We start from the raw sequence: 24,516 nt of genomic DNA on the forward strand, positions 1-24,516 counted from the left end.
AAGTGTGCAAACGATGTTCCGCTTACGCTTATTGCTGCAAACCAGTTTCGCAAACCAGCCGTGAGCCGCTGCAGCAACCTCGCAAGCTCAAATGCTATGCAACACAGCCGGGACGACGGAAAGGGAGGAGACGAACCATTTTAGTGACAAATTCGGAAACTTGAGCCATTTCTTTGCGAAATTTTGGACACGAACGCCAAAGCGAAGAAGAAAAACGCATTAAAAGGCGCGACCGACGAATTACCGGCACCAGGCGGGACGCAGGGTGGCAAGGGATGGTCCGGGCCCGCGCCCAATCGCATTAACCTATCGGAGAAATCTTGGAACTCGAAGACACAAGTGGACAGTGCGTGTTTGTGTGAGCGCGTCTGCATAAAACTTGGCTGGCAGCCTTCAGCGCGCCCCACTCGGGCCACTTTGTCCACAGGCGGGACCCGAAAGTTCCGGCCACTCTCGGGGAAGACACGCGAAAAATTACTTCCATGGACTCGGGAGAGAGCGAGCGCGCAGGCACGGGCACGGGGACAGGATCAGCTTCCCGAAATCTAATAAAGATACATCACTCAAACCATCGCAAGGGCACAACACCACGGCAACACAGACACCAGAAGACGAGGGCACTATTCCTTATGTTGCTTCGTTTTTGTTTTTGCTTCTTGCTTTTTTCTTTTTGGTGTTGTTTGGCTTTGCTGCTCTGTGCGCTCTAGGGGTACTTCTTGCCTCAAGGAAAAGAAATTTAATTTATCTTCACTTTTGTCATAAATCTTGTCCCTTCCCCAAATAAAACAATGGCAAGGAAGCATTTAAAAGTAATCAAACTTATTTTGGGACACAAAGTACCCCGCCGGTCGGCCAAACCATCGGAGAGAAATGAGCCGTGGTGGTAGCTCTAGATGTACATAACACATAATCATATGCACAGCATGACCGACGACCCGTGTGTGCCGACGACCGAAGGGATATTGTTTAAATTTTAAAACACCACCTCTAAACGTGGCTGACAGGAAATTTGTGAGAGATTGTTTGCTCAGCATGTATGCTTTTAAGCAGAGCAACAAAAAAAAAAGGAAGCAACTAACACTGTTCACTGCACCCCAAGCTTTAAACGGGGCATTTGAAGCATTGAAAACCGAGTCGCTATCCCATAATCATAGACACCAGAAGTTTACAATCTTGAAACAGCTTTCGTTATCTTCACTTGGTAGCAAATCTCATGGCTTTAATATGCATATTTACGACCTCAGCCCGGTTAGAACACGAACTCCAAGCGAGTTGGGAGAGTCACGTCTATCGGCAGTGAAGACGAAAACAAAAAAACAAGAAGACATTGCACATTTCCATACAAATTTCCCCATCAATCACCGGAGTTCCCCCTCAGCTTGGGGCGGCAGCAGCCGCTTCTTCAGCAACGTCTTAGGACCCACAAGCGGACCACAAGCAGCGGAGCTGATCGATAAAATCTTTAAAGCTGACAACACACACTAACACAGCATCGGTATTTATACGGCCCTTCTTTCTCGCACCCTCAAGTTCTCTCTCACTCTCTCTCTCTCTGCTCTCAACACCACCATTTAACTTTTCCGAAATGTATACAAACCTATAAAAAAGAATCTCATTTGCCTCCGAATGCAATTTCTCTAAGGCTTTCCCCCACCGCTGCTTCCAGCCCGCTCCACACACACACGGGAGGGAGGAGTGCGCTACTGGGTTGCTTCACCTCAGCGCAGTTCCTTGACCTCCTTTTGCCTTTCCCGGGAGGAGAGGTTGGGCAAAGGAGTTGTTTTTCTTTCTTGGTTCTTGTGCCCCGGCTGTTGGGATTTACGTACGAAATCAGCTGAAACTGATCCTGCACCATCACCACCTCCACACCACGGTGTACGGCACGGCACACACACACCCAATCTTCCGGAGCGCACAAACCTGCCATTTGCTCGAATATTCATGAGCTCCGGGGGGAGGCGGCCTCAACGCATCGGGACCGATCGCAGCAGCAGGCCGGACAGCTTCCAGCTCCTGCCTTCCTCTTCGTCGCCAGTCCAGCCAAATAGTGCTAGGATAGCTTTCGCGCCGACCCTTTCGCACACCCTCTCCCCTCCGTTTCAGCCCGGGTTCCTGCAGCTGCCAGCCACACCGACACAACCGAGCTTAACGGAGCGTAATTTCGGACGGGACGGATGGAATCGAGATGAGATCAGCTAGCCAAAAACCCAAAGGCCTACACACACACACACACACACCCGGGAAGCTGCACGCTGTCTCGCTCTCGCGGCTGGTGACCGAAAATATCGGCGGAAAGGCATAAATTCTGCATCACGGGCCAGTTGCGTCGTCTGTTCGGCTAACACCTACATTTGGCGCAAATGGATTCCGGTATTTGGATTCGATTTGGCGATAAATTTTCCTCCAAAATGAAGTAAACACTGCGCCGCCACCAGCGTGGACTGTGTGTGTGTGTGTGTGTGTGTGTGTGTGTGTGTGTGTGTGTGTGTGTGTGTGTGTGTGTGTGTGTGTACACACATGCACACACCTCTCGCTTTGGCCACGGACGGATTGCAACAGACACGGATACGGCGTGTGAGCGAATGGCCGCCTGCTGGCGGGTGGAAAAATAGTTTCTCCAGTGAAGTGGCCCATACGGGGGCAAACGGGAATCTTTCATGTTTGGTTTACCCCTCCCCTCCCAGCCAGCCACAGCGCGTCCGAGTGGTGTTCAGGACGGTGCAGGAAATGGGATCAATTTTGTATGAAGTCTCTTGGACCGGGGGTTGGTGTGGGTTGGGTGTGGTTATTTTCATCGTGCGCGTCTCTCCCGTACCGGTTCCAGGGGTGGCTTTGCAGATGCTTGGGATGGAAACGAGCTGTTTTCCATCATCCAAAATTGGGGACCCTTTTTTCCCGCCCAGCATTGCTCGTTGGCAAGAAATTGTCGAGAAGAAAATAGAAGTTTGCTCCAGCACACTGCTTCCTTCTCTGCTCATCACGGGCATATTAAAGTGACAGGCGCCGGTAGATCTGTGCCTCTCTCTGGGTCGATGGGAACACAGCTTTTCCCCCGCGGGCCGGCACAGACACACTGTCTAGCAGAAGGGGATTTGAGACGAAAGGAAGCAAAAAATCACAGCATCATTGATTTGGGTTCAACGGTGAGAGGTAGGAGGAGCCGAAGAATTCGTTTGCCGAAAACCGAACGGCGAGGAAAAACCGCTAGGGTGAGTTTTCGGACCCGAAAGCGTAATGAACATTGATTGAAGGGAAGAAGAAGAAGAAGCAGAAGAAGCAGAGCCGCACTGTGGTGGAGGTAGATTTTCGACAACCTCGTTACCGGTTGCGCTCTCCTCCTTGGCCTCACAGTGTGTGTGTGCGTATGTGTGTGAATCAACTAATGGTCGGGCGGCGGCGATCGACATTTCAAGCGCGAAGTTATGTTAAGCTGTCAATTAGAGATTTTTGGATGCAAAGATACCTTGGGATCATCGTAGGCAAGGGTTTCTTTTGGCTGAGGGATGTAGTTGGCACAAGTCCAAGTGAAAATTAGGGCTCGGAGTGCGAACTCATCTTTGCGGCACTCTAGGACCCAAATTGCATTTCATAGAGTCGTTCAAGTCATGTGGATTTGAAAGACATGCTTTGCTAAATTTATGTTCAGCAGAAGATACAAACAATATTCCAACAATTCCGTATTGCTTGCTTTCGGATGACTTCAATTAAACAACCAACAAAACGTCCCATCGGTAAATCCCGTCCGAAACTTGCAATCCTATTAATATGATACCACCACACATTCCCGAACCACACTGGGAGGTATAATATTTCCCCTTAATGAATTTCATCCCATGCACAATTCAAATTTCAAAGCATAACTATCTGATCTCATGCTGCCACAGCCATGCCGACGACGGCGACGAATATATCTCGACCATATGCGTGTGTGTGCAATCGGCGAACGATGCATCGATAAAGCGTCCCAAAGCCGGAACGCGTATCTGCTTCCAAGATCAAAAGAACAGGGTGTGAGAGGCGAAGCGCTGCAGTCGGAAAGCTAAAATTATACATCTTTTTCTCCCAGGTGAAGGGCGATGCGTGCAGCAAAAACATACCGGGAAGGGGACATGCACGCACTCGCATACACACGCACACACAAATCGGCAAAAGTGTTGTCAACACAACGAGAGAGATAACGTCGCCGGAATGTAATTGCAGCGTGGTGTACAATTACAGCAGCGAGAGACCCGATTGGAAAAAAGGGGTCGCAAAATCAAACGCAGATCACACCGTAGCTTTCAGCGTGTGCTGAATGCAAGACGAGACACCAAACGGTAAAGAAAAGCGGCACAGAAACAATTCCGATAACCATTCGGCTGCTCTGTTGCTGTTGCACGTCTAAGTCAATCAGAGCAGAGCCTAAAACAAGGGACATTGGTGGTGCAAAAAGCATCCAAAACCGCACCCAAATGTTGCCTTCATTGGAAGAGAAGTACAACAGCAAATGCTGGAGTGCGTCTTCCGTCACCATCATTTGACTTTCTTTTTGCAGTCAGACAGCAGGGGTCAGAGCATCAAAAGCATTCAGCAAAAATTAGGCTTTTCTGGTGGGAAAAAGTGGACATAAAATATAAAACAATTTTGCCCTACTTCAACCGTGCTGCTCGTGGCAGGGAAAATACAAAAAAGCTAAGATTGTTTGATGCTCACAGCATCATCAGCATCACCAAGAGACGGCGAGCTCGCACACCTACGAAGCGCGTCCGACGCGAAGAGATAGAAAAACAAACAGGTGGTTTTTAATTCCCTGTCCCTAACCTACAACGCTCCACAACCCCCCACAGCAGGGTGGTAGGTATAGCGCGAAATCATTGTTATTATTTGTGCCGCACTCCCCCCCCTTAAGGGGAGCGCGCACGAGAACCGTTTAAGATGAGCATCGGGCCTCGGGTTTTTCGTTTGTTTTGATACACACACACACACACAGGTGCCGAATCTCGACCGCAAATCTCTCGACGAGAGTGCACCGCGAGCCGTGACGTCACACCATGTACCCGGTAGCGCGAATCACACACAACGCGCGTTGCCGACGGAAGTCTTCCGCCTGTGGCCGATGAGACAACACACAGGTGCGATTATTGCTCTCATTTGAGGCGGAAAATCTCAGGTGAACGCGCGAGAGAGGACAACGCATACACACACACCATGTGATTCGTTTGGTGTCGTACATGCAGCCGCTCGTAGTACGGGATGATGTTGGGATGTCAAAGATGAGAGTCGTCCCAGGTGAGATCACTGTGATCATGATCATCCATAAAGGCATAGGCTGCCGTTTCACCACAACAATGCGAAACCCTGCAGCGAATTCGCCCTGAAGCGGTGGTATAAAGCTGTGGGTTTTTTTTTCAAATTGAAATTCAAGCTGGCTCTAACGTAATATAACCCATGAAGATGACCTCGCTGAGTCCGAGGTCTCAGATTGTGTGTCTGTGTGGCTGTGTGTGTGTATGACCGTGTTATTTTTTGTGTTTCTCCAATAACCGAAACCATGGCCTCCGAATGTCCATCTGTCGTCGTCGGTGGATCGCAAAAACAAGCATGAACAAACTAAAAAAAACCTCAAACCATACACCACCCCGTGTACCCCCACCCAGCAGCAACACCCGCTTCCGTTCCGGCAGGGCTGCTGCTGCTGCTGCTGCTGATACACATTGTTTTGTTTTCGGCTCGATGATTTTTGTTTCTTTTGGCTACGCATTCTGAAACATGCCGCCCGCCCTGCCACACGGAACGCACGCTGCCAAACCGCGGCGGTATTGAAGAAAACCGACCTTTCGATGAGATAACAGCGCTGGTGGCCGCCGCAACACGATGACGAGCGCGATATACCGTCCGCGGCGCGGAAACTTTGATCAAGGCCCCCATCCACCACCACCACCACCACCGCCCCACATACACAATCTCGCCCACAAGTTCCGTGGGAGCCAGCGTCTAAACGGGAGGCGTTGCAGTGTTGTTGTTGCTGTTGTTGGAGGCATGCCTATCGAAACCACACACTTTGATGTTGGTCGCAGCAGGCGAGCGTAGGGAAAATGTTCAGCAACAACCAGCAACACACAAGCGCACACGTACACATAACATACATTTCACCAAGCCCACTCTTCCCTTCCTCGTTACGTCACAAATAACTTTCGTTGTACGAAGCGCTGCTTTCGTCCCATCATACCGCGCTCCCGTCCTCACAGAAACCCCGTCCGGAGAGAAAAATCAATTTATCAATCATTTCTCTTCAACTTGTCGAAAGAACATGAAAATGTCGCGTAAGGAAGGAAATGGTCGGAACCGATGTGATTTGCTGCCGCTCTTAGGGGGCAGCTGCCGTTTGCCTGTTGTCAGAGCCCTTTCTTAGCGCGAGGCGGTTGGAGAGAAGTGTAGAAGAAGAATATTACCTTTTGCAGTGGAAATGTGTTCACTTGCACTCATTGCTTGGCCGCGTGAAAATTCGGCAAACACTTCACAAGACACGCAGGCCTCCTCCGCCCGTTTGACACTGGAGGCTTTAAAGGTGAGCGCCTAACGCAGAGTAAAGCGTCACTCTTTTCAAGCCCACCACACACCTTTAATGCGTCACTTACACACACACACACTCTTCACTTGCAATTTCGGTGATCTTGTCGCACACGGAAGCAGTAGTAGAGCTGGCAATCCGGAAAGAATCAAAACTCAGTATACGCGCCTTGGGCGATCCCGGGCAGCGGAAAGATTTATGTGTCGATTTTCTAGGTAGGATTTTCACTCTGACCACTATAGGCCACGGACGAGAAAACCCCGAAACTCCGAACTGCGAGGGTGGGCTGACTTTTCACTTGCACAAAATACAGCCCAGCGAAAAGATGGTCGCCGCTTTTATATTTTCACAGCACACAATTTTCGTACCACGCGTGAAATTCTGTGAAGGTTTATTACACAAACACACACATATATGTATACATGCACACACTTCCCTTCCAGATTTGGTGGCACGGCGGTTTAGATTTCTGTTGCACACACTCTTAACGCACTCTGGTTGTGCAGGCAGCACAGAAAAGCCGAAGACAACAACACACGCCAGCCAGCCAGCCTTGTTTCGAAGGGGGAATGGATTTATTTTAATCCGATTTTTCTTCCTCTCGAAACGAAGCTGCTGTTGATGTTTACTGGTTTTTAGAGCTGGTAAAATTGTGCTGCTTCTAGAAACGCACGATTACACACGCCGTCAGTAGCGGGGGTTTGCTGCTTTTCCCGATTTATTGGTCACGGCCAAACACTACACAAACCACAAAATTCTCTGTGCACCACTATTTACAGCGCGCTGCTTGCGGAACGATATGATGGTGTTGTTTTGTCTCACAATAATTACGCATCAAGCAGCGTCACGAAGAAGTGATTACAGATGGAACGATTCTCTTACTTTAGCTTTGACTGCTTTGTTTTCGACTAGGTTATTCTAGTGTTGGCTGAGTTTTGGAAATATTTACTTTTCTGTTTGCTCTTTGTTTCGAAACTCAACACTTGCTTTCACCAGTTCGTTTTGCACGCTCAAGGTTTAACTTTACGATTGCGACCTAGCAGCGTCCGCGTAACGTCGCTCACTGTTTCACGGCAAAAACTCACTACACGCACTTCTGCACGCTTACAGAGATCAGTGAGAACTGAGCAGCGGCCCGAAACGCACTGCCAAGCGGACCCGTACGTACGAGCGAGCGATTGTACGAAAGAAGCGCGAGAGAGCGTGAGAGAGAAAGAATGAGCGTGAGAGCGAGAGAGCGAGTGACAACGAAGCGAGTTTTTGTTGCTGGTTTAGCTATCTTTCTGCGGCGGTGGACTATTCAAATGGCGTTTTCTGTCTAGTTTTAGTTTTAGAAAGACATTTTTAACGTGTACTGAATTTTACTACAAAATTACCAATATTTTTACGACATTCTGTAATCTCTCAACAACGACATTCGTTCGGAAATTGTGTTCGGGTATCTCGAAGCGTTGAGAGGGAGAAGAGCACAATCAAATCTCGGAGAAGATGGTTTACGCCAGAGCGCTTCTATTGCGAGAGAACGTCCCCATTTGCGGTCACTGTGGAGTGACCGAAAGCGCAACATTCACATCGTGGCGTAACAGAGATAGAGTAGCGCAGTCAAAGCAGTAGAGAAAAAAAAACATCATCGAGATCAGCACTCATGCGCTTCGCTTCGTGCTCAAAACAGCTGATGATGGATGTGTGCGCGGGTTTCAAGCAATCGCCCTATCCCACTCACTCTCATGGTACTTGGCAGTGTTGCTACTCCCTCATTCCTATGGTACTATAAAAAAGACGATGGGAAATGAGAAAACATGGTACGCCAGAGCGAGAAGGAACAGTGCACTTCTTGAAATTGCAAAGAAGAGGAGAAAGAAACAAAAAATAAGCGCACTCATCCGTTAGTGGGTGGAAAGTGGGCTGGAGGGGAATTTCCATTTTTTGTCGTTCGTGTTTTTGTTGCTGTTGTTGCTGTTGCTGCTTCCTTTCCGTACGAAGCAGGGTGGTGGATTAGTGAACGGGATGGAGAGGGGCGAATGGTGATGACGATAACGCGGTGTGTGCCGGCGACGAAAATGAACGGCCGAAGGACGCGCAATGGCGAAAATCGCGGAAAATGCCTTGCCCGTGTCTTGCTGTATTACCCTTTGCACCCGCAACTCCCGCCTCAAACGCTGGCGGGTGCGGATATCGTCCGGGCCCCATGCAGGCACGCACACCCGCAAGCCCGCCATATAATCCCGCTCAAAAACACTTCACACATTCGCACACACATTCGCGCGTTATGCTACGGAAGCGGGTGATGTTTTTCCCATCCTCTGGACTGCGTGTGTGAGGTTTCTTTTTTGTTATTGCCTGGACCGCCCAAGACACATTTCGAATACTGCACGGTGGGTAGGGGAGTTGATTTAAGCCAGGAGGCAAAAAAACGTTCCGTGTTCCAATACCGACGGCTTTAAACGTGTGTGCAGCATATGGACCAGCTTTTTGCTCAACTTAACCGTAGTTTTAATTGATTTTACACAACACCAATACAGGGTGTCTCTGAGATATGCGAGATACCTCTTATACGAGGATTTGAAGAGACGCGGTTTTCTAAATTTGGGCAACTTTCCGTTTTTAGATCCAAGACTGAAATTTCAGCCTGTCAGCTGTTTGCATTGTATGGCAGTTTTAGAGCAGCTATCAAAGTGGGTATAGTATACAGGTAGGCTTATCCCAAGGTGTATGTATTTAGAAGGCTGATTTTTATCGCTTCTGCTTATAAATGAAGATTTTAATAATGTTTGAGCAAAAGCAAAAGTTAAAAAAAAACAAGCTGTGGGACCACCTGGTCTACATACACTTTGATTCTAGACTCCACCACCGCGACTTGGGATAAATGAAAACATCAGCTTGTTTTGCCATTTTTTCGTACAGGTACTCGAATCTAATTCTATCTTTGAGGCTAAAATAATTTAGGCTGTAAATCGCAGGCTAGTTTAGTGTGTGGTTTTGTGTGGAATGCTTACATGATTTCAGCCTTCAACTGTCAAACTTCATATAAAAAAGCTGACTAGAATCGTGAAGGACCCCTTTGACGGATTTTAGAGAAAGTTGTACTGGTTTGACACATAAAACGTCAAATGCAAAATAATGTTTCCTTTGTTCGAAGCATTTTATAAATCTTTAATACAAGGTTTAAAATTCTAATCTTCGGTGAAGAATTAGTGATGAGTAAAGTTTTCAAAAATCCGGAGTCAGCTCTGATTCGACTCCGGAAGGTAAATCTGACCAGCATTATCCGCAGCCGTCCGAAGTCGTCCGGAACTGGAGTCATCCACAATCATCGGCAGTCGGAGTCGGCCTGTGTTGGGGTCGGAAACGGTCGAAAACTGTCACAAGACATTGCTGTTCTAAGCTAAGCTGTTCTAAGAAACAAAGCCTGTTTGCGAAATGCACGCCCAAAGTAAAAGACGAATTGCGAAACTAAATGAAATGTTTGCCCAACATTTACCGACTCCAGGTGACTCCAACTCCAGTTTGATTCTGATTCCAGTCGATCCCGGACGACTCTGGACGACTCCGACTTCGTAAGACTTCGGGTGGGACTAGTTGTTCCGGTTTTATAGTAGTCGGAATCGGACTAACAATAACCGGAGTCGCATCGGAGTTCTGGGTGCACTCCAGAGAGCACAACACAGGTTTAATATCTACTATTTAAAGCAAATTTACACGACAATTGGCTATATGTTGGTTAAAACTGGGAATCTCAACACACGTCAAAATTTAGCATTAATCAGCGCAGCGTATCTCGGGGACAATAACCTGCACTTATTTCGATGTATTGAAAGTATTGGAACATATGTATTTTGTTTCCCAAAGCCCAGCTAATCCCGTCAACAATGAGTTTGATAGTTGGTGGATTAAATAAAAATGAAACATCAAGCTGTCAAACGGATTCCGCCGTTCTGCGCGATTGAAACTCGGATCATGCGTGTCATCTCTGCAATACATACCTCCGAGAGCACATACACAAACCCTATCACCCTCTGCGGGGCCGTTAATGCTGTGTGTATCGGCTGCAGCGACAAAACAAACCCTTCACCCCTGTGTTCCGCACAACATCCCGGATAACGGGATAACGTGCAGCATCAAACCCGCCTAACATTACACATGCCAACATCTGAGGTGTTGCGGAGCGAAACGACACCCATTTGCTAGCAGATTAAAAACATTAAAAATCCTTCAACGATCCTGTAACTGTGTTGCCATTACCAGTACCAAAACACACTTGGCTTGTAGGGTAGCAGCACACACACACACACACACTCACACACACAAACATACACTATGTTGACTGCACCGAAACGAACGGGTTGAACAGCGCGGGCCGTAATCTTTTCCACCGGAGTCATCACACCGCCACCGACAAGGGAAGGAAAAGAAAACGGGATGGGGGTATTAAAAATTGTCAAGAAGCGGTACCAAAGTTCCATTGCGACGACGGCGTGTGTGTGTGAGTGTGATGATGTGGTAAAGAAAATATATATTAACTACCGACAGGGACCCAGTGAACGGTGAAGGTCCTCGCAAAAGCGTCGTAAAATTTGGCCCATGTCCTGACTTTGAAAGAATGAAAAAAAAGGGCGAGACACGGGAAAACAACACCATGCATAGCTAAAATTCATTGTTTCATAAAACGCAATCGTGTGCATCGAGGCAAGCGAATGGGATTCCGGATTCCTGGCTTACTTGGCCGTGTGTTGCCCGTTGTCGCCATTGAGTTGTAGTTGGCGGTGGTGGTGACAAGGCGTAGGACGAAACTTTATTGAAAAATCCTTCCCCGTGTGTATGCGAGATGCTTTAATAAAGTTGGATTTTCCAAGTTCCAGGTTCTAGTGCCCAGGGTTTGGGCTGCGTGTGTGTGTGTGTGTTTGTAGAAAGTTGGCGCTCTATCTTGTCCCGCTTTTGTAGAACCTCTCAATTCGCTAGGCAGCACATCCGGCTCACGGGCAAACTGGCATGAAAAGAATCGTAGCGAAAACTTTACCATAGAACCGTTCTTTCTGTTCCGTTTGCCACTTTGAGCGTCATTCAACCTTCCAATCTGCTTTTTTGCTTCTCTATCCCACCACCCCGAACTCCAGCAGCAGTACACGGTGTGATGTAAAAACTAGTTCCCTTTTGTTGGTCGAGATATCTCCAACTGCGCTCCAACTTGGCGCTTCGGAGTTGGAGTTCTCTACACGATAAAACCTTGTCCATCTTCATCTCCTTGTTTTTGGTTCACTTTGAGCGATCTTTCCGAGTTATCCACTTTGGTGTACGTGTGTGTGTGTGTGTGTGTGTGTGCGTGTGCGTGCGCGTGTCTGTGTGCTACTGCAACGGGTGCTCCATCTTGGGTTGTAATCTGGCTGCTTCTCTTCGAAACAAACCCACCCAACATCTTGTCTTGTCAGCTGACTTTCTGATAACTATCGTTGCGTCCTGCTCCACACAGCCATCCTTCTTGGCCAGCCTGCTGGAGGGCACGGCAGCAGCCCTGCTAGAACTTTCACTTTCGACGAGCAAAAGATAAACTTTTCGGCGATGGATTCCCACTCCCTGGCGGGCGCGTAGCATAAATGAGAGATAATGTTTGAGAAGGATACATGCAGAGTGGATTGCCATGGAGCTTCCACGCTGGGCGTGAGGTTTGTTTGGGCAAAGTTTTGCTCGCTGGGCAATCCTCGTTCAACCGGGTAATGGTGGTGCTGTAGTTGTAGCAGGATGGTTGGGCTAGTCAAGAAATATTACATTTTATTCTTTCGTTTACTCATAGTTTTGACGGCACCGTAAATAGTTCGTTGGATTGTTGCGGCAGCAGCAATGTTAGTTTTGCTTACGCACTTACGCCGTTCCACACCGGCATTGTGAAGTGACCATCGAAAAGGCGTAAATGGGAACGTAAGGGAGGCGCCCAGGCTCGTTTGAAATCATCTTGTGTGAAGCGTGTGCGTTTTCTATGAGGCTAAGTAGACGCAGGCTCAAGAAGTGTTGGGCCGCTCTGTACCTTGCCTTTTAGCCGAAAAGATGTCCATCGTCATCCAGTCTCATTGAAATTCCAATGGCTTCATGAGGCTGACGTTGGAATTATTTTAATGAAATTCTATCCAACGTGCACCGTAAAACCGTAGTAAGACGAGATAAAATGATTAAATTCAGATGATTTTAGACGTTAAATCGTACAGCCTGTGCGGGGCGACGTGCGACGTACGCCTCCAACACACTGCGCCGCAATAAAAGTGGCCGTGGTCCCGGGGGAGAGTGCAACACAAGGGTCGTGTGTGTGCGTGGAAAGCTTGCGTGAAGCAGTGAAATCAATCATGAGCAGCACTCAAGAAACGCGAAAGACTCCGACCACGGGTTTCGGTCCGAAAAAGTAGCCGTAGTTGATTGATCCGTGGGGCTAAGAAACCTCGACGAACGGTGCTGCTGCTGCTGCTGCTGCTGCTCCTAGACGTAGGACGACGGGCTTGAATCTCATTACCCTCACTCGAGAGACAAACCAAGACACCAAGACCAAGACACCAGCGGCGTGTGCGATTTGTGCGATTGGACGATGGCAGGCATGGGGAAGCGAAGGGCTGGCAGGCACTGCCGAGAGACTGCTTAACGAGCGTTTCGCCTGTCGTCGATCCCATCTTCGGCGGGGGCCACAGAACAAGCGTAAGAAATCATCATTAATAGGCGGAGAGGCCACGGCAACACAATGGGCCGTCCCTGATGGATGGTGTTTGGCCTGTCCAACCCACCAGCGGGCTGGGCTGGTGGTGCTGTGGGTTGGATCTTTTTTTGGTGTTGCGCTCCTTCTCTTCGTACCCACACTGCTGCTCAGTGTTTTGGTGATCTCGGTGAAAAGATAGAATTAGTTTTCGTCTTGCATCTCTGTAAAATGAACGATAATTTCCTACGTGATAGAATAACACACCACGAGCAAAACCCAATCCCGGGGCATGTTAATGTGCCGTTGGGTAGCAGAAATGAGCCTCTTTTCTTGGAATGAATGGTGTAATTTTCATAAATTTCTTTTCTCCTCGGTAAACTTCCACTACTCTTTCTCGCGATTAAAGATAGCGTTGCATGTTGCCTAATGATGAGACAGTGAAAGAAGCTGTCCACAAATCGGGCTTCGGTTGAAAGGAAATGGCTTCGGCTGTGATCTTCAAATCTTCATCACAACAATATCTCCCTACGACAATGACAGAAACATACATTCTGTTGTGACAACCCTTCTTCCTAATAAGATTAATTAGAGTATCGGAAAGCTCGAGTATATGCCGCAAACAGTACCATCGCATTGTCTACCATGTTCATCTGGGTTGATCAACAGAACAACAGGACAAAAAAACATATGTTAAATCATGATCCGAGGAATCAATGTAGCTGAAAACAGAAGAAGTAGAGAAAAAAATTGACCAAAGGTACAAATTGATAAACCTCCGAAACATGTTCAGGTGTAGCTTGTGTGGTTCGGTTTGGGCGGTGATGTGATTTCAGTTCTTGCTTCCTTCCTTCCTTTCTTCCTTCCTTCCCGGCAGACGGTGCGACGAGGGTCCAGACAAGTGGTCGTGCATGTGTCAAGAGCATCGATCATCGTCATCATAACCGTCCCATCGGTCGAGACTATCAGGCGCACTTTGCCAAAGGATCTGCGCCCAAAGCGCACACCATACGCGCTGTTGGTCCAAAAAAAAAGAAACGCACACACTCACACAAAAATGTGGTCACTTGCCCACCGTTCGACCAGATTTCGTGTATCTGATTTAAGTTTGCCTTCGCTTGCTCGATCTTTTCCCACTCTTTCTACCGGTCCGAGCCCATTACACACATACATACACACATCCCGTTTGGATCAGTTGGATCGCCACTCGAAGTCGCTCAAAAATCCATCAATCAACGTTATGAGCCTTCGAGTGGTTTTCTGGGCGTACTTCCTTCTTCCCCATCACAAGCCGGTCAGCGCCAGCGGCGCCAACTGATGTAAGCAGCACCCTGTAGCATGCTCTATTCTTTCCCTTCCCTTTCTCCCCGCAAAGGCCCCGGGAGTGTACCTAATGCTTTGAAGATTCCAAGAACTTTAATCCGCGGACTGCCAAGGGGGAGCAAAAGCTGTGCGCCGGTGTCGACTTCATAAAATCTAATCGAAAGTAACAAGTGCGTGACTCGTTAAATATTTACCGAGATCTTCCGTGCGGTGCGAATCCGTACCGCCCCATTCCGTCACCTTTTTTGGAGGGGAAGCCGGCAGCTTCCCACATCTTAGGCAGCTTCCGGGGACGGGGCGCTAGTAGCGCTAGTAGTGACGGTTCCGGTTGTCTGAATGTGTTTCATTCATTTTGTACCATCCCGAGATCCCGAGGAAGCGCAGGATACTCGTCCATCTCCGGTAGGAAAAAGTAATCGCATGTTGACAATGCGTGTGCGGGGGAAGGTGGGAATTTGGTAGCTTCCCAGCCCAACTCCTTTTCTGGCTGGCTCAATGTTGCCAAACCCGAAGCATTTGTTTAGCGAGAAGAAAATTTGTCATCCGGCAAAGGTTGTGCGCGTCCGGGCCCGGGCAAGACGAGCGAGAAGTGAAATATAAATACCAGAAGGAAAATAAAAACGCATGTCCTTTATCCGACTGTGCGCCGGGGAGCAGTCGGTCGCCCTGCCCATTCTCCTAGCGCGTGATGGATGGCAAGATGGAAAGGAAATGTCACTCTTAATCGAACTGAAATCTATTCGGGAGTATGAATCACGGGAACTTGGGTCGTCGCTGCCTAGAGTCAAGGTTTCGGCATCTGGACTGGGGGGGAGGAGGAGGTAGTTGTTTGACAGCGAAGAATAAAAGTATAGTTTTTGCACAACCGTCTCGCATCCGACAGCTTGTTTGCTTTTCCCCCGCCAACCTGAGGCTCCCATCCGTCCCGGCGTCCGTCTCGAGATTGTCGTTGTGTTCTTGTGAGGGCTACGGCGGGTTTTTCAACCCCGCAGATCAAACGTTTCATCATCGACTCGTTAAGGACTTGTTGGCAGTGATGGCTGGTTGGCATCCTTTCGATTCCTCCCTCATCGATTGCAGCAACGAAACAGCGACGATGTCCATGCAGGGGACGGAGAGAGAGGGCGAATCGTTTCCGTTCCGGGAGCGGGAAAGAAAGCCGAACAATGTCGCTGGAATGCTATTGGGTATTTTTCATTTCTTTTAGCGAATGATAAAAATCTAACGCGAACACGCAAGGGGAGGCTCAGGGGTGGAAACACTAGCAGCTAGAGGCTCCCTTCTCGAGCAGAAGATGGCGGCGATAATTGAAATTGCACGGAAGTCAAACGCTTGCGCCAAGGTATGGGGCGAATGTTTGACATTCTGTCGATGGCGCAACGGAATCTGGCTCTGTTCGAATCCTTTATTTAAAGTGTGCGCACTTGTTTTTTTTGTGTATTTACATTTCCGATTTGATGGTTTACGATAGAGAGAGCGAAAAAAGGTAGGATAGGAGAAAAAAAAACTGTCACTTTCATTGCAGAGTGACAAGATCTTCATTAGTCTTCTGGGCGATCTTGCAGAGATAATGGAGGCATTAGACGTGTTAATTTGATTTGTAAATTTGCCTTCTGATTTATTTGGAAATTAATTACCGCTTTCGAATGGAACGACAAGAGAGTGGAATTTAACAGTCAGCAACAACAACAAGAATGGGTGCCTTTTTGTACCTTTAGTAGACTGTAGCAAAGGAAAATTGAAGTTTACAAGCTTTGAAAAGGAAAATAACATTATGAAGAATAGATATTTATCTTATTAAATTGTGTTTACCCAAAAATAAGATTACTTTTTTCGTACATTAGATCGAATCTGGAACGGACGGCTCGCTATTGCTTTGATTCAATTTCACTGTCTCTTCTAATTATTCTACAATCGATCTATGAATATTCATTCCCGTCGATGTACAGCAGCTGCACTTGAAACGACATTCCAAATCTTTTCGCTTCAATTCGTACCGCAAACGACGCGTGCATCTACGCGACTCGGAACAATTAGCTCTCCCTCTTCTGATGCCTTTCGAATTCCCCACATTCGCGCTAGATTTCTTTAGCCTTAATTAGCCTTTTTAATGAGTTTGTTTTACATCTTTTGGTGAATAAAATCGTGGAAAAATAGATTGCCACGGAGCAAATACACTTAACCGAGAACGTTCCCGGCCGCACGGATATATCCTTCGCACTCACTGTAAGCCAAAGTTTCGATTCTGCTAACAACGGCGTAGTTGGGATGGAGGGCCGGAGTACACGATTACAAGGTTTATGCGAAAAAGATCTCCGTGCTGATGCAGCATAAGTTCAAGGTAAGTTGTGCCATGGTGTGTTGTTTTTTATTGCATTTTTTATGATCCATATCGTAAAAAAAGTGTGGTTGAGGTAGTTTGAGGTGGTAGCATAGAAATTGACTTTAAATTATTATCAAACTTTGCCGAAACGGGCAGTGACTTTGTAATGCAGCAGCACGTTTGCAAAGCCTTAGAAATTTCTTTTTAGTAGTGGTTCGTTTGCCAGGACCGAACGATAAAACGATATAGACGTTGGTGGATTAATTAACAACTGCCGGATGGAGAAGTTTGGAAGTTCGCAAAGGTTCAACCGTACCGAGAGTGTATTTGTTGGCTTCCAGCTAAACTAGCAGACTGTTCCAGCATGAACGGCTAATGCATTTTGCGTAAGTCTACGTGCAGGAATATTTTAAAACAATACTAAACAGAGGATGGGGCCAAGCAGCGTTACATAAAACCTTAATTAAAAATACAAATTTTGCGGGGACGCCTCTCTTTTCGATGAGGAACATTGCCACCAGAGCGCTCGAGTGAGGTCTACTATGGCATGGGTTAGTAAATAGTGTCCAAAAACTTCAACACTCTAGTGTCCCGGGGTCAGCTCTCGTACCGTCGGGGAAGTACGTAACTCAAGCAACGGTCTATTCGACATCGGTACGGTATGATAAAAATGTATTGCCTTTAATAACGCTTGCTCGATGGCGGTAGGAGATGCACTGGACATGGAAAACTGTTAGTTTGCGCATTACGGTCGATGTAAAAACCATAGGAATGTAACCGAGATCCCGCAGACATGGTGAGGTTCCTGGGATCGGCGCAAACCGATCGAAGGTTTCAAAGGCGAAACGAATCATTTATGTATGCCTTTAATATTAAAAAATATTTTTCAGGTTCAGTGAAGGGAAACTTTCACTAGTATTACTATCGATGTGAGCGCACGGTAGAATAACGCTTGAAACAAAACGATTCGAACCCGTTTCTAAACCATTCTTTCATCGAAGGGGGAATGTTCCGCAATGTAATATGGTTCAGGGTGTGACCCTTTCGATTGCATCCCAAAATTCAAAATATCAAAACGAGCGGAAGCGGTGAGAGCGTTGCATCGAATTTTAATTAAATTATTCCAACAACCGTCGTTTGCGTAGCCCGGTTTTCAAACGGAATCAAACACATGGGTCTGGGCGCTATCGAAGAGAACCAACATGCATATTAAAGTGCGCGTTTGTACATCATAACAATTTCAGCGCAAACAAACAATCGCTTAAAAGTACCACCAGGTGTAGTCTGCCGATACCGTACCGTGCTACCTTCGTACAAAGGCCGTGAGAAAATTGTGAGAAAAAAAAACACAGAACGCAAAGTTGTGTGCGAAGTGTTTCCGGCACCAAATACTAGGTGAAAATTCTTGCTTTTTCCGTGTATCTCGCACCCATCCGCAGTGAGGATACGGTTGTGAATCCGAAGAATCTGTCGTATGCGTTCGACCCGTTTACCGTTCCCATTAGGTATGCTAATTAATCTCGCAGGTCCTTAATGTCAAGGGCAAGCAATGGGTTGATGTTACGCAGGGAAGGTGGAGAGGGGGATGGGGTTGGTTTCGGTCGGAATGCTACATAGAATGATCACTTGTGTGCTCGTGTGTTTGCTAAAGTACCGCATGTGTCGTGAAGGTTTCGATGAGATTCCGATAAGTGGTGCATGTTTGTGTGTGGGATCGTACGGTTTAATGAGTTTTTCTCCTGCCGGGAGTTTTTGTTGACACTGGGTAAAGGGTCTATTTTCATTACCCATTTGCGGGCAGCAGCGATGGGAGCCCGCTTCAAAGATTACATCTTTGGCCGGGAGAGTACTATTGTGTCTAATAAAGTATGTTGTGCTGTTGAAATAAATTATTGAAATTCTGTGATTAACGGGTTTGAATTTTAGCATCCTGGTGATATATGGTAAAATGAGGATAAAAAAACTTAGTAATTAGAGATGCTATGTTGGCTATGTTAAAAAATGTACCGTTTTGATTCATATTGTGAGCAGCTCCTAACACCCGACATTCAACATGTTTCTATTTAATTCCATCGAATCCAGTTCATGGCTAATTTTACAAGATTTTCACAAAAATACCAAATTTAAAATGTTTCATGGTCCTAGTAGGCTCTAAAGTCACGATAAATAGCTATTTGTTGTCTGCCAGTTCACCGTTCTTAGCGGTTCCTTTTGTAACCGATTCGAAATAAATGTCTTCGATAATTCATTGGTCTAGGTGCATTGCAATAAATCGAAATCCATTATAAAGGTGGTTATCAAAATGGGGTTTAATCATATTGTGCTCTGATTATCACGAAAAAATATATATTTCTGTCCGGAGTTTGATGCAAGATTTTTTCTATTTTATATTCCGTACAGCCTAAGCGAATTGTGGTAAATTGCTTTAAAATATTTGTTTTGTAATTTGCAAACAGTAATAACAACAATACTATTGAAAGATAGATGTAGATCGTGGAAGTGGATAGAGAGGATTATCAATCCTTCGGATCTTCGTACTTCGGATCAATGCATCTACAAGGACAACAGAAAAACAGCACCGAAATATCTTTGCTGACAACCTGTCATCCTGTCGGTCTAGGACGACATTGACCCTTAGACCCCTTGGGTGTCCAAAACTTAACGAAATTTACGAAAATTTGGCGCTGTGTGCAAATCGAATCAAAACATCTGTAATTAGAAACATGAGCACGAAACTATCCGGACTATGAGTTAAAACATCGTTGCAATTTCATGATTTTTTGCAATGTTGCGAGTAAAATTGTATTGTAAATCTTTATTTGTATCTCATTTATGAATAAGGTTTACTTCAGTAAAGTGAATTATGCAAAGGTTATAATCAAATCGATTCGAACGGATAAAATTTAAATTAGTAGGATAATATTAAATGACAAAAATGTCTGAAGCGTTTCGAAGCCATACGGAATTTAAATCTGCGCGACAGATTCCACACGACAGTTCAAGGTTGAGGGAGGATTAGGACATGTTGTCCGCAAAAAAAATCGTCAACAAAATTGTGTTTCGAAGAAAATTTACACAAATTAGGTAGCACCAATGTGACACAAGGAAAAGTTTAAGTTTTCCTCAAAAATATAATTATACCCTTAATTACATCCTAAGCAAGCGTTTGTGAAAATAGTTCAAATCATATTGTAACTTTCATTTCATAGTGACTTGTTTTTAAATAATCTGGGCGTAAATAATTTAAAAAAATATTAAAGGTAATTTTAGTATGAGTATAGCGATAAAAATTCAATAACTACTCCAATTATTTTTGTCCCGCGTGATTGGAACGTGGTTGGTCAAATGTTAAAGTAATTTTGTTTACCAGCTCTCTCCCGTGTTACCGTTTCAAGCAGTAATTAAACGTGTTGTGATAATTACAGGTGCGATACAACCCCACTGCATTGCTTGTCATAAGCGATGATGATAGCGTGTCCCTTGGCGCCTCTGTTCAAGTGTCCTTTTGGAAGCTGCACGGCAAACTGTGGGATTGCCGTATCAGACCAACGGTCACCGGTTAAATTATTTATCATTGTACCCAACCGCTTCAATTGGGTGCCGATGGAACGGAAGGGCTGGGTACCGTTTACCCAGGCAGAGGGAAAGGTATATGCAAAATGTTACGCTCGTGGAAATCGGGCATCCGCTATCGAGAGAGCACAGGAAAGCGGGGGAGACAGTAATCATGCCATCAGAACAAACGAAATGAGCTGACACTTCCTTCGAGCGCTGGCCGTCGACTTCCCCCCCACCGCTCGTCTCTATCAGAATCGGGTTCAATTTAATTTTCCTAGAGATTTATGGTTCCCGCTGAGTGTTCGGGAGTTTTTGTGTTTATATGTGCGTGGGGGTTAATGAGAAAGCCCATTTGGCATATGCTTTATGAATATTACACCAGAATGGTTCACAGGGAGCATCATCCGAGGGTGTAGCCGGAATGTGCATATCCCATTCGGCTGCATTGCATTGAAAATTTAATATTTTTTTCTTTCCAGCTTACCCCTGTTGGACGTGCCGAATAAAGCGATAGTGGATCTAAACATATTGGGGCAAGCGAGAGTGTTTCGTTTCATTTGATCTGATGGACTTTTTTTTAACACATACACATTTTCCATGCGAGGCCAAATGAACGTGGAATGGTGCGGGGGGTTAAGTGTTTATTAAAACGTTGATTAACGAATGCAAAACCCGCGGTTGGTAATAGTGAAAATTAATTAGAAATCTCTATGAATTATGCCTGTTTTCGCAGTTAGCGAGAGATACTGGGAGTAACATGAGTGTGAAATGGAATAAATTGCATAAAGAGTCAAACAAACGATTAATTTATCGCGCAATGTCGAAGGAATGGACAGCCATTAGTGTGTGCATCGTGATAGAAAGGGGAATGTTTTACATTATGTTGAACTTTAATTCGAATGTAGACATGATTTTGAATAAAAACAACTCTTTGAATATCGTCAAAACAGTGTTTTTGATAAATCTGTCTCTTCATATGCTAGAAATGGATAAACACATGAAAATATTGATGCAGTTTTCTGTAAACACTGTGGTGTGCTTTTTTTAGAGATTGACTAATAATTGACGGTATGCTGGTACGGTACCTTCGCAATGCAAATCCACTTTATCCAATTCGAGTAATGGGGTTTTTATTCAATTCCCAACATGTTGTTGCCGGTTCCCGTTAAACTTTGGGGTTTAACATCTTCTAGCCATCGCGCGAGCACTCACCAGGCGAGCCGGCGTATACAAAACTACGCCTCGCGCCCATTGCCGCCAACCGTCTTGGGCAAAACTCTCCCCCTTCGCCCCGCACGCAGTATGGAGCTTCTATTTTGCAACATTCCAAGGGGCACGTGGAAAGAACAAAAGCGAGCCTGTCATTGAAAATGAAAATTTATCTCAATTTAAGCTCCAACACAGCGTAAACAGCGAAGACGGCAGCAGGGGCTATCCGCCGCTTGCTGCGTTTGGCAAGTGTACAAAAGATTGGACGCAAACTCCCAGCCAAACACATCCGAAATCCGCACACCGCTTCTTCGATAACCTTATCCCACCGGTCCTCCACCACCACCGGTGGTATTTCGCGAAAAGAAACTCACCATGCTGCTGCTGCTGCTGCGATAGCCTCCGGCACCAAGTGAGCGCGCTCTCTAGCCGGTGTGAAGAATTTCGAAAAATGGTATGAAAATTTGATGCTTCGGTCGCGCACACTTGCGCTTCGCTTCTTTTGCCATTTTGCTATGGGGTTTATAGCGACTGAGCTGGATTTCCTCCTTCCATTCCTTCCGAGGAGGTTGAAAACATTTGCCAGATGGTAGTGTGCTCTACCAAGTGGCTTCAAGGAAAGTGGTATGACCAAAAAACCCCAGGCAACGCATCGGGCTTCGATGAAAGATGAGTGCTGTAAAGTGCCTGAAAAACTCGCAACACTTTGTGGGAAGGGGAGGGAGAATATTTATTCTCCTCAACAGTGTGTTTGGTCTTTTTAACTTTTCTTTTCTCTTGTCCGGCAAGTGCCAAGTAACGTTGCCAAGTAATATGGCTGTTGGAAAGATTTGTTTTTTTTTTTGTGGTAGTTGTTGAGCAAATTTCCTACATTGCCCGTCCAAACATTGGCATCGGTATCGTGGTGCATTGTTAGGTAAATTGCATTTCCTTCCCATCCGCATATGCAATGGTTGTTTCAAATTATCAAATAGTGCATCGTCACCGACATAAACTAGCGGAAACTTGCTCGCCCCAGGAGGTGCTAGGAATGGGAGGGTCAAAATTGGCATACGCTTGCGTTTGTGCTTTGCCCCGGGCTGAGTGGCGTTGTGGAAAATCATAGAAAGGAAATTTAACCGCACCACTAACAAATTGTGCAAAATGGCGTCAAAATTGAGTCTACTTTTTTGCTTGCATTTTCTTAGCCAGCACTATTTGATAGTCCATTTTCCGATGGGGTTACTGTAGTGCGGGACTGTTTCCCAACGCCAAGTGCCAAGAAAGTTCTTCATTTTATGATGATGGTTTCAAATTAATTTCTACTTGCTTCATTTCCGAGCACAGCAAGATGGTTGGCTCGGTGGTTTCTCATGACTATTCTTACTCTGCACGATGAATAGTTTCGTCATTGCGTCACCACCTCTTCCCTGTCCCGCTGGTCCAGTGGCGAATTATGAACACCGGGGAGAGAAATAGGCCAACTTTTACTTCCACCGCCTACCGATATCGTTTTATTTATTGAGTTTACTGTTTAAAAAGTTTTGTAATTTTAATTAAAAGTGGAGAGAAAACGGGCGGAGAGTGCATGACAGTGGGATAGCAAAATATTTAATGCACCGAGAGCACAATTGCAGCTAACAACAGCTTGGTTGCCGCATTTTGCCTTCCTTCATTCATGCTCGTCGCTGGACAGGCTGGGGATTGCTGGGGAAAGATAAACTCATGAATGAACAGTGCAGTCGTGTCGCGAATCCGGAAGTGCAAAGTAACCCAATGCAAGGCAAATGCAAGCGCATTCGTTAAGTTCTTCCTTTTAATTGCTTGTTCTTTTTCATCTTCCCATTTCGCACTCTCTCTCTCTCTTTTCCTCACTCTCTGGGGAAGGTTATTTCGCTTGCTTCTTTTGCGAAATTTTCAGAATTGTCCTTTCCTGGCCCTACGAGCTGCCGGTTCGCCACCGAATCAAGAAACCACCAATTTTGCGATGCACGAACCAACCGTGCTCCTCCGCCATCGTTTGAAGAACCTGCCCTCCCACGATGGCACTGTAGTACTCGCAATAGCAGTAGTAGTAGTAGTAGCGGTGGAAGGTTTCTTTTTATCGTTTCCAATTCTACGTAGAGCCGACTCCGTTTCCATCCCCCAGAAAGATATCCGGGAGCAAAGATGCGGTAGGTTTATGCAAATATTTGAATGACTCTCGACAGCGAGCTGTAGGTGTTGTGTGTGTGTGTGTGTGTGTGTGTGTGTGAGGGCGACAAGTTTCCCAGTTTGTCGTCCCTTGGTCCAATTTGCTGCCGCCACTGCTGGTGCTGCTAATGAATGTCGATTCCGCTTTTCGCGTATTCCTTGCGCGGCTTGTTTACACCCGTTTTTCACCGGAATTGGCAAAGGATCGTATCGCGCAAGGTTCGCTGCTACTCCTTCAGGGTTTGCTTCCTGCGTTTGTGCACGTTTGCGTCTGTTCCTGCGTTGTCTCCCCCAGGTTTCCCAGTATCGCAAGTGAAAGAATTCGACTTAATTCGTGCAACATTTTACAATTGCATTTTGCCTCGTTTCATCACTCGTTGGGTCCAAGGTTTTTTCCTACCTTTTTGTTATTCACTCTCGGGCATAATTAATTGACGGCTTAAAGAGTTGAGACTCATTGTCAGGCTGAAGGGCGTCGGGCGGCTACCAAAGGGGATCCATGGACCCCTCGCTGCGCCCAGAGGCAACGCGTTCATGCCGCGGGGGTCGTCTCGCTAGGGCAGAGGATAGCGTAAAGATAGGAAATTTATTACAATTGGATATTAAATTATCATTCGGAATTATGAATGAAACGGAGAGTGGAACGGTGCGTTATTCCGGACCGACAATGTGCCGAACCAACGCGCTGCTGCGCGCTTCAATGTGTTTAAT

At 46.3% G+C, this 24,516-nt stretch overlaps 1 protein-coding gene across 11 annotated transcripts in view; it reads right to left on the reverse strand.

Moving 5' to 3' along the window:
- Window positions 1-24,516, reverse strand: part of LOC120896613 (protein winged eye-like) — a 305,930-nt gene that overhangs the window by 110,275 nt on the left and 171,139 nt on the right. For 3 of the 11 annotated variants that reach the window (XM_040300865.1, XM_040300864.1, XM_040300863.1), the window contains exon 1: window positions 6,432-7,680. The exons of the other annotated variants lie outside the window; for them this stretch is intronic. The gene's annotated coding sequence lies outside the window, so the exon portion shown is untranslated. Of the gene's footprint in view, window positions 1-6,431; window positions 7,681-24,516 lie in introns of those variants that run through there. 11 annotated transcript variants of the gene reach the window in all.

The sequence above is a fragment of the Anopheles arabiensis genome, chromosome 2 (genome assembly GCF_016920715.1).
Source record: "Anopheles arabiensis isolate DONGOLA chromosome 2, AaraD3, whole genome shotgun sequence".
NCBI lineage: Eukaryota > Metazoa > Arthropoda > Insecta > Diptera > Culicidae > Anopheles > Anopheles arabiensis.